The following is a 7,272-nucleotide window of genomic DNA, read 5'->3' on the forward strand; positions in this document are numbered from 1 at the left end:
GTCTTTACACAATGAAAAGATTGGTTTTTAAAAATGGGGGGGGGGGGGGCACCTGCTTGAAAATAAAAAAAGTGCCTTGAAATAATTGTGTTCTGGCTTGATAAATGGAACGGTTTAGTCCCTGAACCAGTTTTAGAAGTGACAGATACTTGTATTGAAATGAACCCCTTTACCGACACCAAGGGTGGGCAAAGTACATAATGGCCGTTTGCAAATTTAATTTCACATCTCCAAAACGTGTCCCATCTTTAAATCGAATGTGTCCCTCGAGCACAAAATGTTGTTGCACATCGCCTCGTTCGTTCTGAGCACGTGTGTTTTTAAGGCGTCATCACCGGTACGAGCTCACCTGTGACACTGCACATGACATTTGCAGACGACGACGACTGCAGAAGTACTACCAAGGTGAATTACAGTGCAGTAGTACCATACTGTACACATTTAATACATTTCTTCATCCAAATGATTAGGCTAAAAAACTGAATATTTTCGAGATTGTAAACCCAATATTGACCGTCTCGTTTGGAGCTCGCCACTCAAGACACAAAGTTTGTTACGTTCCGCACCTGCGACTATTAGGAACAAAGCGTTTTGTCAAGCGGCTCACGTTGAAAATAACAGTTGCATTTTGTAAAGTTTAGAGCAAACAATGTTGAATAAACGAGTGCATTTTTTGGGTCACTGCCCATTTGTCCACTTGGAGATGAATAGTTCATTCCACATATCGAATGTGACACATACTCCCGAACGTGAAAATGTATCGCGTGAAAATAGATTTGCATCCTGAACACAAATTCAAATCGCCGAGAACCAGAAATACCGAAATAAAAGCTCTGAAAGGTCAGGATGTGTTTATTGCTGCGGCTGTAAGCCAAATATGTCCTACCAATTTCATTTTTTTTAACATAAATGTGGTTACCCAGATTGCAAGATGTATTTTTCCAAGCAATTTCTTTTCTTGACATTGCCGTTTTGCAACACTCTCGGCTGCGCTCCTTTCAGTACGCAATCGGATAACATTAGTCCGGAGCGTTTGTTGTCGTTGTTGTTGTTGTTGTTGTTCGCTCTGGGGAGATGTCGAGTGATCACGCGAGATTTCTGTCTCGGAGGATATTCTCGGCGCAGGTCGCACACAATCCACAATAGTACCCAAAAGTCTTAAATGCCCTTTTTTTAAAATCTTAATGCGTGGAGTCTGGAACAGATAACAAATATTTAAAACATTGAAAAATCACCGTGTGCACCAGGCCGCAGGGGTGTCACAAAGTGTCAAGAGTAGGTTGCAACAGAGAGACTAAACGAGTCACAGAAAAGCATGATCTTGGAAATTTATTGGTAAATCTCATTTATGGCCTGCACATGTCTCTGTCGACACTAGATGGCAGTGTAATGCTGCACTCTTCCTGACCCAAAGCATCATCTCAAGGCTGTGGTGTTTTGAAACATAAATAACCAGTCTCTCTCTCCCTCCTGCAGTACCTGGGCCAAGCTGCAGAAGTTCTCAGCGCCCCTTTGAGATGATGGATCAACCCTTGATTTTGCTGCCACGGTGAACAGAGGGTGAGTTTTTGATTGTGAGAAATCACACTGTAATTACCGCTTGGATTTAGAAATCACTGCTTAAAAAAAAAATCACACAAAAGTGCTCGGGGAAATGGAATATAAACCAAAGCGCTATATAAATCAGGATGTATTGTAATATTGGACGTTTCACATTGCGATGGTCATTTCTGAATTCAATGCAAAAGTGAGACAACCCGACCACTCAACCTTTATTGACAGTATTGTTTTGTGCTCACGTGAATTTGGAATACCTGACGCTAAAACAGGTATCAATGTTTGAAATCTTTTTTTTTTTTGATCATAGCGGTTCAGTTCAGAGTTACTGCTTCTCTTTGTCTGAACTAGAACGTCAACATAATAAAAGCAAGCTCAACCTGATGATGTAATCCATTGGGAGGCTCGAGTACCCACTCTGGTCCATAGATGGAAGTATTGCTCCTCCAAACGCCCATAAACCCAATCAACCCAGTTCCCCCTTAAACACACAGAGTTCACAGAGTCACTGGATCACTGCAGTGATTGATTTACGTGTGTTTCAGTTTTGTTTTTTTTCCTCTTTGTGTGCCATAAAGATCTTGCACATGGGGGTGGGGGTGCAGGGGGGGATAACAAAACAACTGTGAATATTGAACCCGGTCATATTGAATTAGGCCTGACGTCAGCCTCGCCCCCTGCCACCAAAGGACACGGATAAAGATCACTCATTAAAGCTGTCAATCACTCAATCAATTTGTCGATGGACTTTCATTTTTAGAGTGCATCTCCTTGTCGCGAACCGACAAACGCCAGGGAGGGGAAAGAAAATACACAGACGGAGGGCGTGGGGGGCTGAAAAGGAAAATGGGACCAAGTCACAACTTAAGACCACTCCTCGGGGGGGGGGGGGGGGTTCAAAATGCAGTTCACCTAGCTTGTCCCTGTTGTCCAAAGCATACTGTCGCAGTGGGGTGGATGCTGACTTCTGCTCCAAGCTGGCCCGTTGTTTCGACTTCTGCAATGCACGCAGGCAGTGAGTGAAACAACACAAAAAAAATGAGTGCGTGTTAAAGGGGGAGCCCGAAAGTAAGAGAGCGAGCGAGAGAGAGAGGGTGGGAGAGAACCTACAGCTCGCCTTGCATTGGCTCGCAAGAGCGCGTCGTATTTTTGCGTCGCTTGACACCGACCAATCGGCTGCCTCCCAAATATTTTGGGTTTATGAATGAAGCGAAAAGTGAGAGAGCAGGACGACTGTAGTTTGATTCATCGAGCCCGAGTACACCAAAGAAATATGCGCTCAGTGAAGACCCTGCGGAGGGCCGAGTACTGTCGATGCCTGGATCAGCCACGTGGTGCTTCAAAACAAACCTGCCGCCTCTTTTTCTTTTGCCCCTACACGCCACTGACGTCGTTACACGAGCTGAAGGCCGCGTCACATAAACTCTGCCACGATTGCGCTTTTACTACGGTTCGGTCAACGTGCAAATGACCTGGCGAAAGACCCAAAAAAATCTGATACAGCCACTACATGTGCTGCGTCAACAATTTTGCATGTACGAGGTCATCAGTATCGTCTAGTTTTTACCATTTTCATCTGGCTTCGATATAAAGTTAACACTTGAGGTGTGTGTGTGTGTGTGTGTGTGTGTGTGTGTGTGTGTGTGTGTGTGTGTGTGTGTGTGTGTGTGTGTGTGCGTGTGTGTGTGTCTGCAGTGGCGGAGAGTATGTGGGGGTCAAAGAGTGTCTTGAGCGGGGACAAGTAGGCCTCAAAAGCAAGTGCCTTAAGTGTTCTCCGACAGCATTTGAAACTTCTTGACCCGAAACAGATGATGCGGCCGGCTTCACCCACTTCATGCTGGAATTGGCTTCCTGCGTCGAGCCGGGAAAGCGGAGCAGCTTTGGTACTTGGATCGCACGCTCGTGTTCTCAGCGAATACTGCGCCGAAAGAGAGGTCGTCTTTTTCCAGCCCTTTTCAATATGATCAATTTCACGGCATGTGCATGGGCCGCGGTCTCCAATTTGTTGAACGGGTGCATTTCAACTCGCATGCGGGGCCAAGTTGTAGCGAGCCAAATGAAAACAACCTGAGATGCTTCGGAAAGGAGAAATATATTTTCTTCCTCTCTGCTTCTCTTTTCGCACTCTCATTCACCAATGGAGATTTATCCAAGAACTCTGCAAATGGGTGCTTCCTCGGTATAAAAAGCACAGCGGAGAAGTTATCCGAGGTCGGGTCCAGATGACTCATTCTATACACTTGATCTTATAAGAGCAAGCGAGAGATCCGGAGAAGGAAGGCTGCGGATGTTGTTTCTCTCGTTCTCCAGGAGGCATTTGGCGGGTTTTGTTAAGTCGCAGTCAGAGATCGCTAACGTGCAGCCGCATGTAAGGCTACCGAACAACGTGTCCCTGAAACTGCTGGCGAGGCCCGACCGCGTTGCCTTCTTTCCATCTCAAAGCAGATGAAACCAAAGTTTTGCGCCAAACTGTTCACGGAATAGAAGATGCGTCCTATTAAAAACGTGATGTACTTAGCAGAAGCTGCGGTTCATTTACTTTCAACCCCAGTGGACGCTTGTAAGGGGCGATCAATGAAGTGCACAAATCCATACTGTAGGTGTATGGGCTGAACATTCGAGGAAGTGATCCCCCCCCCCTCCCCCTGCCTGTCACGTGGTCTTTAGAGATTTGTCCGTACAAAGGTTTGACCTCCTCACGGGAGTATTTGGCTTAAGATGCGCCTTGTGTCAACTTGACACGTTTGCCCATTTGTATGGGCTTGAAAGGACTTCCACTCTCTGGAGAAGTGAACGTGCGAAGCCAGATGATGCTGTGGACTTGGCTTCTGGTAAATGCGGAGCGCTTGGAATGTGACGTCGACTTCCTTCTTGTTCCTCGTTTGCGGGTTTGCATTTTTTTCCCCCCCGCGGTCTTCCAGGCATGATGACATCACCGGGAGGCCTGTTGGGAAGCTTTGGCCACCACTCCGCCCCTTCTCCTCTCGGAGTGGGCGTTTTCTTTCTTCGCTTCCACTTTGGATGCACCAAAACATTTGAGAAGAACCAGAACCGAACCGAACCGAACCCCAACCCAAAAGCCGCCGCCCTTTAGCCAGTGGAAGAAAGGGCCGTCAGTTGTCATTTGCATGTCATTTGCATCCCAGCTCCCCCATGTGACTGTTTGCAATGTCAGGAGGGCAAATTAACCAGCGTTCAGTTTTAGCCCGATTTGCATCTCATTTGCATTCACGCGACCGAATGAGGGTGACGTGGACGGCTGACCCTGGCGCAAACTCCTTGCCGAGCCCGCAGACAGTGAGACGGGCTAATTTCATTACGGGAAACGGCCGTTTGACAGAGAGAGTGCCTTTGGATGTAATCGTTAAAAGGGACGATGGCTTGCAAGCTGTTTGTAATCAGACGCCTTTTGCATGCATGCGGACACTGTGCCATATTTATTGTAAGGATGAAAGATTAGGCATGGAGAGCGGAGCGGGCGGCATCAATCTCCATCAGCATCTTCGGGCAGGCGCATTAATCATCCCATCTATGGAAAATTGTCTTCATCGGACCGTTGGGGCCAGTGCGTGTGTGCGCGCGCTCGCGTTGGTGCAGAAATGGACAGAAGGGAAGTTAGTGGCCGACTGAGCAGAAGCGCCGCTGCCAATACTTCTTCATTGATCAGAGGAACTTGAGCTGGCTGTTAGACAGTGTTCTGTCCCGCTAATGCGTTCGCATGGCGGCACCTGACTGAATAGTCTCGCGCGTGGGCCGTTTAGCTCGGGCCGCTTTTCTAGGGCGACCGCAGTTCCCCGCCACCCCGTTTCCTGCCTTCTGCAATCCTCGTTTCTTATCCTTTTTCATTTCTAGAAAGCTTCATAAGCGGCTGGATTAGCTCACATAGCTTGGATTTCTGAGTTTGGCGACACCAGTGCTCAGATATAGCGCATACGCTGCAAAATGTACCACCGACGAAAGTTCATTTGGCTGGGCTTTTTTTTTTTTGCATTGCAACAAAATTAGCGCCTATTTCCCACCAGGGCTGGCTGCACTTTTGCTTTTACGTTGCTTTTTGTACCATGGTTACAAAGCATTGCACACATCAATCAAATCAAATGCTTCCCTCTTTTGCTCAAGGATTTCGAGAATCCTCCGTGCATTTTTTTTTCTGTCGAGTGTCTGATGAGGAACGCAAGGCTTCTCTCGCCGTTGATGCATTAATGGCGGTCGGTATACGGTATGTAGGGAAATGCCCTTGTAGACTGAATCTCCACACAGACCGACCGGCACTCACGCAATCTTTATCAGCCTTTTGTGTTTTTGTGTTGTGAGGCGCTTAACCATGGACGTGTACTTGCACATGTGTGCTTATGCATTCGCTGGCGCATGCACATACACACACACACACACGCACACACGGGGAGCCTGGTGGTCGGTCTAATGAGAAGGAAGGCCTTGAATGGTCCTCATGCTTTGAAGCATTAAAGCTTAATAACCTGTCCTTTTCAGCTTGCGCTAAAGAACATGCGCCATGCTGATAATTGGAAAGATAGTGCCCATTTTCGATTGCTTTCTCTTGTGTCCTTTGTCTAATGGCTGCATTCGCTTCAGCTGGAACTATTACTTGCCCATGAAAGATTATTTTCCTGTTTTCCCCAATCATAATTTGGCTCTTTGGTAGTGCTGCGTTGATGGACTTCTTCTTGTGCCTTTCAAACATCTGCCACCGACTGAAAGGAAATAAACGGGAGGAAACAGAGTAAGAGGCCAGGCATCAAGGATTTGATCTTATCGCTTTAATGGAACATAAATATGACGGTCTGGAGCCCAAAGGCTACCAAGCATTTTGCGGATATTCCAGTTCGCCCGGTCTGAAGCTCCCAAAATGTCTTTGATTTTGAGCGGAAAGGGGACTGCCTGTCCAAATGGTCAAGATTGTTTCATGGCATTGGGGTTGTACTGTGTGTGTGCGTGTGACTCTGTTGCATCTTATTGAACCGAAACATGTTTGGAAAGGATCCGATCCGTTGAACTGTCTTACGCTACGCATACGATCTCATGACCTTGTACAGAACTCAAGGTGAGGACTCTCCCTTCAGGCTTCATGCTAACCACGTATCCACTGAACATAAGTTGCAGTTGGGCTAAATATTACCGCCGCGGAGCGGCTGGCCTTTTGCCAACATGCTTCTCATTGTCAGGCTAATGAAGCGCTCGCGCGATTGCGCCGTTTGCACCGTGGAGAATATTTGCACCGTGCACTGTTGCCGTTACCGCCACCTTGATAGACGTTTCCACCCTTGGCTATTTTCTCGAGACGGTTTATGCTCGCACGAGCCGTGGGCCTCTCCGGTGTCGCTCTGCGTGCGTCCCTATATGTTGTGGATTTGAGTAAAGGGCAGCGTTATGTGTTGACGCCCAGAGCGGTGTTTGTGTGGCTTCCAGTAAGTGCCTAATGTGTGGTCACGGTTGGAGGAGGCCTGTCCACATTGCTGTGTCGCCACAGGGACGAGGACGACAGTTCAGCGCGGTCGCCTGTTTAATGCGCCCTGACCCGGAAAGCGAGCAGTCTGACCTCTTTAGCTTCTGCTTATAGAAAAGCTCCTTCCCTCTCTTTTCTCTCGCCTGCTCTCCCTCTGTTTGTCCTTATGTCCTCTCCATGAGACGTTGCATGCCCCTTCCAATCCACTGACAAACTGTTCGACTTTCTTTCGATGCACCCCCCACCCCCCC

General features: G+C 47.7%; 1 long non-coding RNA gene across 1 annotated transcript in view; it reads left to right on the plus strand.

Moving 5' to 3' along the window:
• Positions 1–1,370: 1,370 nt before the first annotated feature.
• Positions 1,371–7,272, plus strand: part of LOC109519197 (uncharacterized) — a 240,978-nt gene continuing 235,076 nt past the window's right edge. Inside the window, exon 1 of the long non-coding RNA XR_002168898.1 lies at positions 1,371–1,560. This is a non-coding gene — a long non-coding RNA (uncharacterized LOC109519197). The remainder of the gene's footprint in view (positions 1,561–7,272) is intronic.

Source organism: Hippocampus comes, unplaced genomic scaffold (assembly GCF_001891065.2).
Source record: "Hippocampus comes isolate QL1 unplaced genomic scaffold, H_comes_QL1_v1.1 scaffold12, whole genome shotgun sequence".
NCBI lineage: Eukaryota > Metazoa > Chordata > Actinopteri > Syngnathiformes > Syngnathidae > Hippocampus > Hippocampus comes.